The 16,792-nt window shown below is 37.6% G+C and overlaps 1 protein-coding gene across 3 annotated transcripts in view; it reads right to left on the bottom strand.

The window, feature by feature from the left end:
• Positions 1-10,562, bottom strand: part of NFAT5 (nuclear factor of activated T cells 5) — a 241,361-nt gene extending 230,799 nt beyond the window's left edge. For all 3 annotated transcript variants that reach the window (XM_056811368.1, XM_056811370.1, XM_056811375.1), the window contains exon 1: positions 10,127-10,562. The gene's annotated coding sequence lies outside the window, so the exon portion shown is untranslated. The remainder of the gene's footprint in view (positions 1-10,126) is intronic.
• Positions 10,563-16,792: the final 6,230 nt, after the last annotated feature.

Genomic DNA, 16,792 nt, shown 5'->3' with positions numbered 1-16,792 from the left:
TCCAAGGGCTGTTCCTTCAGTTGCTCACAAACTGAAATCTAATGCCACATGTTCCCTTTGATTCTTGTGTTCAACAAAAGGACACAAAAACAAGTTTTAAGTCAGCTTGTAAAAATGGTCGATGCTCTCTCCCCTCCCTGAAGAAATATTTAAAAGCTCTTGGAAAACTATGTGCCATAATGAGAAAAGCAGTGGAGGAGATGTCAGAAGTCCTTAGTTCTGCTCCTGCCCATACCGTACCGTTTCCTCAAATGCTGTATCGTCCTGGGCAAGTCTCTAAAGCTTTTTTAAAATCATGTTTGTTTTAGTTTTCATTCTTTTTCCTGATTACACATAGATGCACGTACACATTTTCTGACAGTTTGTGAGTCTATAAGTTCTTCCAAGCTCCACTGTGTAATGAAGGTCGTAACAGCTTTGCTGTGACTTCCTTCTTAGGACAGTCGTATTAAATGGAATAATTTACGTAAAAGTCTTCTGTTTGGTGCAAAGCAGTAAACGTAAGGGGTGATTATTACTGAGGACAGTTGTTTTGACCCAGAATTTTCCTGTCGCTCATGTGATTCAGTTCAGCCTAACCCAGGAATGTCTAGTCAGGGTGGTTCATAAGCCTGTCTCTGTCTACCCTGGAAAGCACAGTCTGCCCAAATCAGGAGGATTCCACTTAGATTTCCTTGAAAACTTTAGATGGGAATAATGTGACTTTGGGGTGAAAAGTTTTTCAAACTGGCAAATGTAGATCTTAGTGAGAAAGGCTGCTAAACCCAGGGTTTCAAAAGTTAAAAAGTGGTTATTTGTCAGAAAGAGATTAGCTGGCTTAGGAATAAGAATGTCTGGATTCTGATCTAAAAATTCAGCCAATTGCAATGACTCTACATTTCAGTCTTTGAATTAAAGTATAATATTAATTATTATTATTATGGTATTGTATCTATCTTGTACTTTGAGTCTTCCAAAATATTTTTCATGTTATCTCATTTGGTTCTCATAAAAAATCCCTGTGAAGCAGATGTAGTTATCCTCATTTTTCAGATGAGGAAATTGAGGTAGAACAAGATTAAGTGTCTGGTCCAGGGTCTCAGAGATAGGGAGTACCTGAGGCAGAATTTGCTGCCTGGAAGTCCAACCCTCTATCAACTACTGCCACCTAGCATGAAAAGAATAGGAATTAATAACCCAGTTCAGTACAGGTTTATCAAGAGTCTACTATGTGCCTATCATGAGAAATGTCACATCTGTCCTCTGGGAGCCCTCCCTTCCCTTCCCTTGCCTTCCCTTGCCTTCCCTCCCTTCCCTTGCCTTCCCTTCCCTTCCCTTCCCTTCCCTTCCCTTCCCTTCCCTTGCCTTGCCTTCCCTTCCCTTCCCTTCCCTTGCCTTCCCTTCCCTTCCCTTGCCTTCCCTTCCCTTCCCTTGCCTTCCCTTCCCTTCCCTTCCCTTGCCTTCCCTTGCCTTCCCTTGCCTTCCCTTCCCTTCCCTTGCCTTCCCTTGCCTTCCCTTGCCTTCCCTTGCCTTCCCTTGCCTTCCCTTGCCTTCCCTTCCCTTCCCTTCCCTTCCCTTGCCTTCCCTTCCCTTCCCTTGCCTTCCCTTGCCTTCCCTTCCCTTCTCTCCCTTCCTTTCCCTTCCCTTCTCTCCCTTCCTTTCCCTTCCCTTCCTCTCCCCTCCCTTCCTTTCCCTCCCCTTCCTTCCCCTCCTCTCCCCTTCTCTTCCTCTCCCCTTCCCTTCCCTTGCCTTCCCTTGCCTTCCTTTCCCTCCCCTTCCTTCCCCTCCTCTTCCCTTCCCTTCCCTTCCCTTCCCTTCCCTTCCCTTCCCTTCCCTTCCCTTCCCTTGCCTTGCCTTGCCTTGCCTTGCCTTGCCTTGCCTTGCCTTGCCTTGCCTTGCCTTGCCTTGCCTTGCCTTCCCTTCCCTTCCCTTCCCTTCCCTTCCCTTCCCTTCCCTTCCCTTCCCTTCCCTTCCCTTCCCTTCCCTTCCTCTCCCCTCCCTTCCCTTCCCTTCCTCTCCCCTCCCTTCCCTTCCCTTCCCTTCTCTCCCTTCCTTTCCCTTCCCTTCCTCTCCCCTCCCTTCCTCTTCCCTTGCCTTCCCTTGCCTTCCCTTCCTTTCCCTTTTTAAATCCTTACTTTTTGTCTTAGTGGTAACTAAGCAGGACTAAGCAAATGGAGTTAGGTGACTTGCCCAGGGTCACAAAACTAAGAAGTATTTGAGATCAGATTTGAAGCAAGGTCCTCCAACTCAAAGCCTGGCACTCTACCCACTGTGCTACTTAGCTGCCCCTGGGAGCTTTTGTTCTGGGGAGGTGGGGGTATGAAACACACACCAAATAAGTATAATGAATACAACAGAGTGAGATTGGGGGAAAGAGGGATCTGGAAAAAGTATTCTGTGAAACTTTGAGGAGAGGGAACAGAACATTTTCAACCAGGTGAACCTTGAAGCCCTCCCAGAGGAGGTGGCACCTAGGCTAAGTCGCAAAGGAAGATAAGGAATCTGAGAGATGAAAAAGAAATGTATTCCAAGCACGGAGAATGGCCTGTGCAAATAAGGAAGGCAGGTGCTGGTATGTCAAGTTTAGTGGATAGTTAGTCCAGTTTGGCTGGAATGTAGAAGACATAGAGGTGAGTAATATGAAATATGGTAGAAAAAAAGGATAGCAAGTAGGTCGTAGGAGCCTTAAATGCCAGGCTAATTATCTATTATGATCTCTTTATTTTTTGTTTTATTTTTTAAATTCTTTTTTTTATTTTTAAAAATTACTTATTTATTTAGAATAATTTCCACGGTTACGTGATTCATGTTCTTTCCTTCCCCTCTCCCCTCCCGAACCTGATGGGCAATTCCACTGGGTTATACATATATTATATATAATGATCTCTTTAGATTCAAGAGAGTCACTGCTCATGTTCACAGGGAATTTAACTAGTTATCATTTATTAATGGGAAAACAAAGGATGCATCAAAGTCCTTCTCAAACAAGTCACAGGAGACTTAAGGTCCCTTCAGGAGCTAGTATGCTTAGAGCACGGGGCTTAGAACCGGGAAGACCAGAGTTCAAATCCAGCCTCAGACACTCACTGGCTATGTGACTCCAGGCAAGTTGTCTGCCTCAGTTTCCTCATCTGTAAAATGTAAACCAATAGCTCCTACATCCTGCGGTTGTTAGGAGAAGCAAGTGAAATAAAAAGTATAAAAACAGGCAGCTTGCCTGGCACTTAGTAAGTGCCTCAGACGTTTCTTAGCGTGCTTTTCAGTCTTGGAACTGATTCGGACTTTAAGCCGGACAGTAAGGGTTTAGCTCTTCTCATTAGCTGTTGGGACTCGGTGAAGCCTGACCTGAGTGGCTGCTGAGCCTTGGGGCTTATATGGTTTTATATTCAGTAGGACAAAGGGAGCCCGAGCCCTTTATGGAGGGACCAGTGGGAGATAAGCAGATCCAAGGACCTTTGAACACACAATCAGGAGGTCGCCAGATAAGGAAGCCTAACCGAGCTGGTGAAATTCCTTTGGGGCTCTGAACTCACGCAATCCTCGCTCAGACTAGCTGTTTTTCTAGCTGCTCCCTTTGGGCCAAGGGGTCCCATCTGACCAGACTGTCACAGCAGCATTTGTTTTCTTTCTGGGCGCATGGAATTTGAGGTGTGGATGACGCACCCCGGTAGAGACGGCTGGCCAAAAGGGCGAGTTTGGAAGAGAGTTTGGGGCTGGATGTGTAGATCTGAGACTCATCGCCATCGATGTGATTATTAAAGCCATAGGAGTGGGGCTCATCTTGCCCAAGCCCTCATTTCACAAGTAAGGAAAATAAAACTCAAAGAGAAGTGACAGGAGCTGAGCCAAATGCCTGGCACATCGTTGGTGCTAAATCAATATTTATTGATAAACTCTAGGTGGTTATACTAGAAAAGCCATAATCATAATAACCAGCATTTATAACCATCACATATATTATCCTATTTGAGCCTCATAACAACCCTGAGAAATGGGTTGCTATTATTATCCCCATTTTACAGATGAGGAAACTGAGGCAAACAAAAGTTAAATAAATGCCTTGCCCAGGGTCACACTCTGAGCTTCTTGACTTCAAAAACAGTTCTTGATCTGGTTAGATCAATTAATCAGTTAATAGTTCTTGATCTATTGTGTCATCTAGCTGCCAATGATTCTACATTCATTTTCCATAGTCATTAAGCTTTCTAAAAAGAAATTACATCTTCTTTCTCTTTCTATTGTACATACACATGACATTATTTGATCAATACGTAAAGCAGGACATAATGGTTTTTTAAGTTCTTTTTTCCTCATTTAAATATGTTGAATTATCTGGATGTCCCTCTAGGTAATGGGGCAATAAAAATATATAGTTTGAAGGGGGGAAAAAAGAAATTACAAGTATCCTTTCCACATTGTGGAGAAGAGGGGCCCCCTCGATCTGGAAAATCTGGATAAAAATTTTTGGTCCTCTCTTCATACCAGAGAAGAAGCCTGGTTTTTTTTTCTTTTTTCTTTTATAGGGTATCTACTGTGTATATTTATTTATGACATTAAAATAAGAACTATATTGATATTACATAATACTATGCATTTCTGAGTTTTTAAACTATTTCTGTGTTGTCTGCTGGCCTTTGGGTGTCATCTGATGCTTCCTTCTGCAAAATTCCCCCCAAATTCCCATTTAATTTCTTATGCTGAACCATGATAAAGAGAGAGTTGAGATATAGGAGGGATCTGTATTTTTTAAATTACTTTTTTTGCAGAGGTAAGAGGGGTTTAGAATACAGGATATCTAAAGGACCTTAAAGATCACCTAATTTAAACCTCTTATTTTACCCCAAACTCGGAGCTATACTGGAACTAGCTCAGACTCTCTAGGCAGAGATGATTGTAAAATTTTCATTTACAGTTGGAAATGGCAAACACTACAAATCAGGGATTGATTCATTGCTTTGTTGATTATTTAGACTCCAGAAAGTGATGGGGAAAATGTTAATAATGTAGATTAAACTGAAAAGTGTGTTTGAGGAACTTTTTTTTTGAGTCAATTGTTAAACTTTTACTGACATAGCACTACTACCTGAACCCAATACCTATTGAATTGTAAACACCACAAAAAAAGAAAGGAGGTGCAGAGAAGAGGTGTCCTTCAATAATCTTCCACACTCTATCAGAACAGATAACCAATTGTTCAGGACTGGTGGAACAACCCAGTGATCTTTCACAAAAATAATGGTTATCCCCACTCCCTCCCACTTTTCCACTTTTCTCCTCCTCTCCTGACTCTCTTAGGATTAGCCCCACTTCATCCTTCTGAGGACCCCTTCCACTGCCATTGCAGTCTTCCTCGGTTCTCAAGTTCCTCACTTCTAATAAATCTAGGCCGGAACCCAGAAAAAAATTAATTAATTAAATAATGACTATTATCGCCCAAGATGGAGGTTTCAGATCTTCTACCCATAATTAAAAAGTAAATCAAGGAGGCAGCTAAGTAGTGGAGTGGATAAAGGACTGAACTTGGCATTATTGGGAGCCAAGTTCAAATATTCCCTTGGATACAATGTGACCCTATGTGAAACACTTAATCTATGTGCCTCAGTTTCCTCAGTAATATAAGAGTAATATAAAATATGAGTGATACAATATAAAGAGTAGATAAAATATAAATATCTAAATAATATACATATGGGTAATTTAAATATGAGTATAATGTATAAATAAGAGTAAATATAAATATGAGTAATATAATATTGAGTAGATATAAATATAGAAATAATATACATATGAGTAATTTAAATATGAGTATAATATGTAAATATAAATATGAGTAATACAATATAAAGAGTAGATAAAATATAAATATATAAATAATATAAATATGAGTAATTTAAATATATGGATATGATATGTAAATATAAATATAAGTAATATAATATAAAGAGTAGATAAAATATAAATACATAAATATGAGTAATTTAAATATATGAGTATAATGTATAAATAAGAGTAAATATAAATATGAGTAATACAATATAAAGAGTAGATAAAATATAAATATATAGATAATATAAATATGAGTAATTTAAATGTATGAGTATGATATATAAATAAGAGTAAATATAAATATGAGTAATATAATATCGAGTAGATAAAATATAAATATATAAATAATATACATGTGAGTAATTTAAATATGAGTATAATATGTAAATACAAATATAAGTAATATAGAGTAGATAAAATATAAATAATATACATATGAGTAATTTAAATATGAGTATAATATGTAAATATAAATATAAGTAATATAGAGTAGATAAAATATAAATAATATACATATGAGTAATTTAAATATGAGTATAATATGTAAATATAAATATAAGTAATATAATATAAAGAGTAGATAAAATATAAATACATAAATATGAGTAATTTAAATATATGAGTATAATGTATAAATAAGAGTAAATATAAATATGAGTAATACAATATAAAGAGTAGATAAAATATAAATATATAGATAATATAAATATGAGTAATTTAAATATATGGATATGATATGTAAATATAAATATAAGTAATATAATATAAAGAGTAGATAAAATATAAATATACAAATATGAGTAATTTAAATGTATGAGTATGTTATATAAATAAGAGTAAATATAAATATGAGTAATATAATATCGAGTAGATAAAATATAAATATATAAATAATATACATGTGAGTAATTTAAATATGAGTATAATATGTAAATACAAATATAAGTAATATAGAGTAGATAAAATATAAATAATATACATATGAGTAATTTAAATATGAGTATAATATGTAAATATAAATATAAGTAATATAATATAAAGAGTAGATAAAATATAAATACATAAATATGAGTAATTTAAATATATGAGTATAATGTATAAATAAGAATAAATATGAGTGATATAATAAAGAGTATGTCAAATATAAATATACAAATATGAGTAATTTAAATATATGAGTATAATATATAAATAAGAGTAAATATAAATATGAGTAATATAATATAAAGATATAAATATAAAATTAAAGTAATATAAAAATAAGAGTATAGAGAATAAGAGTAATAATAGCACCAACTTAATGATGATATATGTAAAATCCTTCACAAACTTTAAAGTGTTATTCAAATATTATCAACACTGTATATTGGTTCAAAGGCAGAAGACAGGCAAAGGCTAAATAGCTGGAGTTAAGTGACTTGCCCAGGGTCACGCAGCTAGGAAGTGTCTGAGGCCAGATTTGAAGCTCCCCCCCACCACCACCACCACCTCCCATCTCCAGACCTTGGTCTCAGTCCACTGAGCGTCCCTTTTGTTAGGCACTTTTTTTTTTAAAGGCGGGAGGGGACGGGGTAAGGACTCTAGCTTAGACCCTTTAACCACTCTCCAAAGCAGCTACCTTCTCGGACCAGATAGGGAGCAGCCAATGTTCCCCCTCTCAGAACTGCAGTCCAATAGCTTGGGCTAACTCTGCTTGGCCCTCCTTCCTCACTCTCTAACCATTCTTCCAAGATTTTAATAGTGAACGAAAGAAACCACCACCAACAACAACAAATAGGCTGGGGGTAGGGAAGGAGGACTATCGGATTCCTTCCACCCTGACAGCAGCTGAGGGCACATTTTCCTGGCCCCTCTCTCTGCACCCACCAAAATAGACCCTGGATGCACCTATCACTGGGCTCCCAGAATGTGAGTGAGCTCTGCGGAGAGGTGCTCTGATCCTTCTCCTCCTAACTGTTTATAGCTTTGAAGAAGATGGATTCCACTCCGCTGAGCTTACAAAGAACAGATTCCAAAGCTGGCTGTTCCAACAGAACATTTAAAGGGTTTGGGAGATAGGACGGAGAATGGGAACGATTGCTCTTCTTTTGTGGGTTTCTAGAACTTTCTCAGACCTCCTTCCTCGTCAGGTTCCAGTAACCGAAATTCACGGGCAGGCGTAGAAAAAAGCTAATTAAAAATTTACCAAACAAAACCCAATGAAGCTTGGGATTATGAGCCAGTAGATTCCTTCCAATTCCTAAGAAAGTGGAATTTAAAATAAAATTCTGTGCCTGGGTCTGTTTTAGCACACAGTCTCCACCCTCCAACCCCCCCCCCCCCTTACCCCACATGTGATTCTCCTCTCCCCACTGGAAGAGAAAACTCATTGTATTTATATCCTACATCAGCAAAAGCTTTTTGGTATGTGATTTGGGTTATTTATTGCAGGAGCCAGATCTGATTTCAGTTCTGGCCAGAATTCAATTCAGCAAGGACTTGTTCAGTGGGCGCTGTGTGCTCAGGACCAAAGAAAGCTCCCAATCATCTGAGAGTGCCATAACAATAATAACAGCTCAGGTTTCCGTCCTTCTGTAAGCTTTACAAAGGTCTTTCCTGGGAGATAAGGAGGTGAAGAGGACTAGACCTGGTTTATTAAAAAGAAAAATAAAGGGGGGGGGGGAGAGAAACTGAGGCTTTAGAGAATCTAAGGACCCAGAATTTACATAGTTTGGAAGCATCAGAGCTAAAACTGGAACTGGGGTCTCTTTCACCACCTTTCTAGGAGCAAAATATCATGGCTTCTGTGAATTTTTACCTGCATTCTGCTATCTGCCACCACAGCAAAAATGAATGTGGAGGGGCAGCTAAGTGGCTCAGTGGACAGAGTGGGAGGTCCTGGGTTCAAATCTGATCTCAGACTTGCTTCCTAGCTGTGTGAGACCCTGGGCAAGTTACCTGAATCCTAATTGCCTAGCCCTTACCACTCTTCCGCCTTGGAACTGATACTTAGTATAGATTCTAAGACAGAAAGTAAGAATTAAAAAATTAAAAATGAATTGTTGGAGTTAAATAAGCTGCCATCAATCTCAAATGTCCTAATGGAGCCATATAATCAGGGATAGATAGATAGATAGATAGATAGATAGATAGATAGATAGATAGATAGATAGATAGATAGATAGATAGATGTAACAACACAATAATGAAGATATCTAATCATGGAGACATATAATATATATAATATAGTCATGGAGATATATATATATAATCATTCAACAGTTTGTTTGGGGAATGCTATTTATTTATGCTAACAGTTATTATCCTAAGATTCAGTGACTGAATAGATTTCTGGGTCCAATAAACCTGGATAGGAAAAAAATTCATCTTCATTCCAATATAATTGGCTTCCTTTGTAATCTTGTGCATTTAAAAAAAAGATGATCCTAAGAAGGGGTCCAGTCCCAAACCTCTGATCTGTCTCATGGTTTCAAACTTTTTTATTCAGAAAATTCCTGTGGTCCTCTCTCTCTTTTGTGCTTCCACTATTGCTGAGAATGAGAGGGAGAAATGGGAAGAGAAGGGGAAACAAGGGAACATGCATTTATTAAGCACCTACTATGTGCCAGGCATTTGCTACTAAGCACTTTACTTATTTACATATTATCATTTAGATAATATTTAATATTAGATAATATTCAACAATATTAAATAAATAGTATATAATGTTAAATTAATGTCAGATAATATTAAGTTACTATTAGATCATGTTAAATTGGGGGTTGATAATATTAATTTAATATTAGATAATATATTGATATATGTGATAGTAATCTTAGAAATATTAAAATAGATTATTATTTAATGTTAGATTATGTTAAATTAATGTTAGGTACCATTAAATTGATATTATTCTATAATATATTAATATTGTATAATATAATACTAATATTAGAAATATTAAATTAATATTAGACTATATTAAGTATCATCTCATTTGAGATAAAGTGTCACACTCAGGTCTCTCATTTTACCCAGAAAAAGTCAACAAGGAAATGGGCAGCTCAACTGGTCAGTCAATTGGTAGTTAGGTAATAAGGTCATAACGATGATCATGGAGGACAAGAGATTGAGGAAGGGCCAGGCAATCTCAAGATGGCTAGGAACAGTGACAGTGGTGATAATAAGGGGACCCAGGGAAAGGGAAGAAAAAAAGCCTAAGAAGTCCTGTTAATGCTCCCATTAAGGAGATATTAGGAACCCCAAGATCTGAGAGCTTCCACTGACCCCTGACCTCTTGGTCCATCTGCCAGAGTTGGGGGGATTTACTGACCCTTCTTACCTTCAACAGAGAAGGTAGCTGGGTGATTTCTCTTGGAAACAAAGTCAAAAATGCTCTTCCATGGGTCAACCGGCTGGGGAGCTACACCAATAGACTTCTTGTTCTCCAAGTCTGAATGCCTTCCTCCCAGTGAGCAAGACTCGGTGGCTGGAAACCAAGAGCCTCTCATGGCTCTCACACTCTCCTCTTCTAAGCTGTAACTTGGCTCAGAGCTCTGCAGAATTCCTAAGTCTTCAGTCTATCTCAGGCAGTGAAATTCATTCCTTCAAGCTGGCCCCAGAAAGAGAGCTGAAGGAGATGGGTATCAAATAAGCAAACATACCCTGATCACTGTTCTAATAGGTCATGGCTCAAAATGCTATGAATCTCCTCTCCTATTAGGCAGAGATCAGAGTTTGGGGGAGATATTCTTTGTGTTCTGCTGAGCCAACCTGACTGGCAAGCCTAGGGCATGGCTATTCCAAGTTAAACACTTTGGCTCTTCTGCTTTTAGTCCTCACTAAACATTAACTCCTACAAAATATTCTCAGTGCCAGGAAAGCGCTGGTGTCACCATCTGTCACCTGGAATCCAGCCCACTGACTTCAAATTAGCAATAAGCTTAAGAAATACTTTGGGTCTCAGGGGCTTCACTGGTAAAAGGTAAGGCATAGGATCCTAGAATCAGAGCTGAAAGGGGTTTTTAAGGTCATCTAGTCTGAACCGCCTCATTTTACAGATGAGGACACTGAGGCTGGGGAAATCAAATCATGGGTCCAAGGTCCCCCAGGAAGCAGAGCAGAGATTCATACTCAGGTCCTTGAGCTCCAAATCCAACCCCTTTTCAACTGCACCACATAGAATTCCCAGAGAATGGGGTCAACAAACCTTTATTAAGCCCCGACTGTGTGCCAGGCAATGTGCTAAGTCCTGGGGTTACAAAGGATAAAAACAGTCCTGCCGCTAAGGGGCTCCTGTTCTAAAAGGAGAGACAGCATGCAAACAGCTATATACAAACAAGATTTGAATAAATTGAAAATAATCTCAGAAGGAAAATGGTAACATGAATAGACATCAGTGGAAAACTTCTGGTAGAAAGATGAGATTTTTAATTGAGACGATGGCGACCTGGGAAATCAGGAGATAGCCAGGAGGAGGAAGAGAATTCCAGATATAGAAGAAAGCTATAGAAATAAGAGAAGAGGTGTCTTTTGAGAGGAACATCAAAGAGGCTACTAGAACATAGAATACACGGAGGCAAGTGAAGTATAACATCACAGGAAAGACAGGATATAGGTAGGTTATGAAGGGTTTTAAAAGCCAGAGGATTTTCTATTGCTAGAAGGAATTACATGAAATATAAATAGGGCAGCTGGGTGACACAGTAGATAGAGTGTCCAGCATAGAATCTGTAACAGTTTCAAATCTGATCTTAGATGCTTCTTAGCTGTGTAACCCTAAACAAGGCACTTCACACTATTTGCCTCTGTTTCCTCATCTGTAAAATGAGCTGGAGAAGGAAATGGCAAATCATAAGAAAACCCCAAACAGGGTCACAAAGAGTTGGACATGGCTGAAAATGACTGAACAACAGAAGTAAGAGGGAGCCACTAGAAGGTATTGAAAAGTAGGGAGGAGTGACATAATTAGATTTGCAACTGTAGGAATATCAATTTAGCAGATGAATGGTGTCAGAAATCCAATACAGAACCACTGATGGGACATAGGACCTGGGGGGTTGGGAGGGATGTGTTAATATTTCTAGGTCCCTTAAAGTCATAGTTAGACTAGATCTCTAGACAACCAACATATCTGTCTTGTCAACTACCATTGGTGCTAAGTCTAACTCTATATATTTCAGCAAGGTGCTTTACTGTGAGACCTTTTACCAACCACCATCAGCATAGTTAAACACCATTTTATGGTTGGAGTCTCCCATCCTGCTTGATGCATTCTTGTTTTTTTAAAGATAATAGAAGATCAAATAAATACATACATGCATCTAATGGAATTGATGAGAAGCAAATAGGTAAAGATCAGACCAGCAAAGCAACTATAGGTATAAAGTTTACTGAAATGATAATTTATTGAAGGTAAAGATAGTATGTATTTGGCAAGTGGCAGGTTTTTAATGACTTGTGTTTGCTGAATTAAAAAGAAATGAGAAGTGGGGACCATACTTACAGTCTACACCAATAGTGTTAAATGAAGATAGAAAGAGATCCTTTCAGGCTTCATAATGACTTCGAAAACCATAAGTTAGCATTATCTTTGTTGTATTTTATCTATTTATTTTGTTAATATTTACCAATTACATTTTAAGTACTCTCCCAGAAGTTTAAATCTGGTCAAATACCAGATTTCATTCATTCGTTCATCATTTTTATTGTCCTCTACTAAAAGGCAAGCTTCCAGAAAGCAGAAATAATGTCTGTTTCCAGGGGCCCACACAATGTTTTATCCTTTGTAACTTTTTTTATACTAAATGAATGAAAGTGTAGGGATTTGGACATGGTTGTAGGAATGCTGAACAAAGCTTCAGGAAGTCATGACACCTGCTCCTAGGAAAAGTTCCAGGGTAATTATCATGGACTTAGAACCAGGGTCCAACTTCATAATGGGAGTTAAAGGAAAGTACTCACCCTAACCAGAATGTTGCGTGGACCTGGGAAGTCCATGATGAGGTGGGGAGCAAAGACAGAGAGCAAAAAAGAGAAATTGTCATTGAGGAGTTATGTTATGCTGACTGGGTATAGTTGTCAGTCTGACTCATTAAAGAACTGAAATAGCCCCAAAGCCTTAGATTATCTTACAAAAGCACTGTGGCAGCTCCCATGTAGGGAAGAAGTTGCCCAGAAGTTCTAAGTCTGCAGAAAAACAGCAGATTACAGTCTAGTGGAGAAAACAATATGGTGAATAATATTGGCAGCCCTGTAACAAAGGGACAACCTGCCACTTCAGAAGCAGGAAGATTCTAGCTGGGTCACATTCCCAGGACTGTGAGTTGTCTAGGAAATATGTTGCCTCTTCTACAGGTAGTATGGGAATATGTAGGAGAATGTGCTTCTGTGCTATGGAGAAATTTTTTCTTCCTATTTATGTTGTTATTTTGTTAGTTAAATAATTTTGCTTTAAATTAATGTGTCCTCTGATTTAATACATTTTTAAAAAGAAATTTTTTAAGAAATTTGTTTAATTTTTAAAAGAATTTTTTTAATTTTTAAATTAAAATTTTTTTTATTTTTAAAAAGAAAATATTCAGGGAGGCTCATGAACTATGGTTTATAATAAATCTTGATCAAAATGGTTCTTTGACCTTTGGTGTATCTCTCAGGTTTCTTCTGCATTGGAGGAAAGTGGCAGCAAGCAGTAAATGAATGAGGCATCAGGGTATAATGGATGAAGTGCTAAATTTTGAGTCAGAAAGACTTGGGTTCAAATTTAGTATCTGTCACCTTCTGTGTTTACTTTGGATAAATAACATACCTTGCTGGGCATCAGTTTCCTCATCTGCAAAAGGAGGGAGTTGGTGTCAATGATGTCTAAAGTCCCTTCAAGATTTAAATGTATGATCCTATAAACAAATAATTCTTGAAATCCCATAATGTGCAAGGTACCATGGGGAATGTTAAAAAGTCTCTCCTTTAGGAACATTCTAATAAGGGGGACAAAAATACATATAAGTAAGGCTGTGCAAGAATATGAAAGATGTTATAAGTCTTAGGCAGCTAAGAAAGACTTGAATTCAAATCCTGCCCCAGCCCCATGTAAGTTGAGTGACCCTGGACAACTCACTTAATTACTGCCTGCCTCAGTTTCCTCATCTATAAAATGGAAATAATAATGACATTTACCTCCCAGATTGTTGCAAGGGAAAAATGAGATGATATGTATAAGGAGTTTTACAAACCTTTTAACTATTATTATTATATTGCATATTATGTATTAAAATTATTTCATTACTATATCATATTTAATATAATCATATATAATGTGTTATAATGCATTTTCATTGTAATATAGTATAATGTAATGTTATTACTAGCTAGCTATTATTATTTATTGTAAGTGTTAAGTATCAAATAAGTGGTTCCAGCAAGAAATAAAATTAATTTATTGACAACATATATCCATATGAGTTAGTGAAAGAAGAATGGGGTGTGCCTTCTCCTGCCTCTGATGGCCAATGAATTCTACTTTATATTTTACCCCATCTCTGTACATGTCTGATCTCCCCTACCAAACTGAAAGTTCACTTTTAGGAAATGTCTTCCTTACATTTATATTGCTATCGCTTTCTAGAAAGCTCAGTAAAATACCTCTTGGTTGAATGAATGCAGCATAGTGAACCTGGATTTCACCTGGTTTTATAATGTTTTCCTACTCCCATTTAAAATAGACAGTATTAGGATTATTCCCTTGATGTCTTTGTTTTATTCTGATGCTAATCCTCACATCTTTATTCCTTTTCCAGCCTTCCATCTCCAGCCTGCTCCTGAAGTCTGCATAGATCCCACCTTTATTTTCTGTGTGTGTGTGTGTGTGTGTGTGTGTATACACATGTCTCTAGGCTTTTATCCTGTCCTCACTAACCACAGGTAGCTAGGTGGGGCAGTTGATAGAGCACCAAGCCTGGAGTCAGGAAGACTCATCTCTTCCTGAGTTCCAATCTGACCTCAAACACTTACTGGACAAGTCACTTACACTGTTTGCCTCAGTTTCTTCATCTGTCAAATGAGCTGGAGGAGGAAATGGCAGGCCATTCCAGTATCTCTACCAAGAAAATCCCAAATGGAGTGACACAAAGAGTCAGATAGGACTGAACAACAACAATAACACTATTATTGGTTGACTTTTTCAGTCTTCTCAGTTACCCATGCTTTATATTCCCCAAGTACAAGTGAACTGTTAATAATGAAAATAAGACTAAAAAAGTAGGCTGTGCATTTTTTAATAACCCCTACTGTCTGTCTTAGAATCAGTACTATGTATTAATAAGGCAGAACTGCAGTAAGGGCTAGGCAATGAGGGTTAAGTGACTTGCCCAAGGTCACACAGATAGGAAGTGTCTGAGGCCAGATTTGAACCTAGGACTTCCCATCTCTAAGCCTGGTTCTCAATCCACTGAGCCACTCAGCTGCCCCCTGTGCATTTTTTGAAGGGCTCTTTATTGTTGGTCTTTCATTTCTGAAGAACAATGATATCATGATGAATGATATCTTAATTTGTGGATGAATTGGATTTAAGTGAGGCAGAGTTGCACAAAATCTTCAGTCTTGCTGGCTCTTTTTTTTTTCTAAAGAAGACTAAATTTATTCAAAATCTTACAAAAAAGTTTTGATTATAACTATATGACTATATAAAATATTCATATGTTATATATTAATATAAATATATATCAATTATATGAATATATAAAATATTCATATATGAATATAAATATATAAAATAAAATGAATAGTATAAAAAGTATAAAACAGACTGGTAGGTTTCTGATGCATTAATTCAAAGTACATGAGCATATACATTATACCCTACAAGCAAAGGAGTAAATGAAGGAGGGAGAAGATGACTGTGGTTGAGGTTCAGCAGTAAATAAATAAATTAGAAGTAGAGATGATCCATATTATTCTACCATACTGTAGCCATTAAATATGGAAAAGATTTTTCAGAAGAAAGGAAGAAAATGGCAATAGCTAAGACTCGTGCATATACTTCCAATCCTGCAGCTCCCTACAAATGAGCCACCCAGTTTTTCATGCAGTAATGTACAAGGAAAGTATAGACTATGGATACTTTTTTCCAGAAGGAGGAGTGCCTCACACTGGAAATCTAAAAACTTTAGGGCATCCATCCAGTGGCAAGACAAAAGTCAGAACAACTGGTGATGGCCCAGGACATAGCGGATGACCTTGGCCTCTCCTACCGCTGTTCAAGCTCTAAGTACCCCACAGCTCTTGCGTCAGCTTCCTTCATGGACCCTGGAAAACATTGTTCTTGTTCACCCATTCTTCACACGTTTGGGTAGACATACCCCTAGATCACTAACAGGTTTAAACCCTTCAGCTAACCTCAACCTGACTCAGCCCGTCTGCTAAGATGGTTTTACTGGTATATAGCCATGCTACAGCTTTTTGGAGCCATTAGTGAGAGCCATACTAAGACAACTGATTGTTCAACACTTATCAGCAACCTTCTGGTTTCACTTATGTGTCACTGATGTATAATCTTATCAATGTGGGCATTCTTTGAAACAATGCAGATTTAAATCCATTTATACCTTATTGTCTTTTATGATTCTTGTCTATGTTTTCTTTAAAAAATCCTCCATAGTGTAAAGAATGCTAAATTTTTATTTTAGAAGACTTGGGTTCAAATCCTACCTCTGTCATGTATTTCCTCTATGACCTTGGGAAACTTACAACCTCTCTGGGTCCCAAGTCCCTTCATCTGCAAAATGCAAAGGTTGGACTAGATGACTTTTAAAGTCTCTTTCAGTTCCAATCCTATGATCCGATGAGCCATTCAATTCATTGAAGACTTTTCCCTAGGATTTTTTTGTGTGTTTTGTTTATTAAACATTTTTTGGTTCATAGGGAAGCATTTACTACTATCATGTTTCCTGAATAATCTTTTGTTTATTTCTTGTACCCACGTCATTGTTGGCAACATGGGATAGCTTACCTA

The sequence above is a fragment of the Monodelphis domestica genome, chromosome 1, assembly GCF_027887165.1.
Source record: "Monodelphis domestica isolate mMonDom1 chromosome 1, mMonDom1.pri, whole genome shotgun sequence".
Taxonomy (NCBI): domain Eukaryota; kingdom Metazoa; phylum Chordata; class Mammalia; order Didelphimorphia; family Didelphidae; genus Monodelphis; species Monodelphis domestica.
This window is presented reverse-complemented; position numbering and strand designations above follow the sequence as displayed.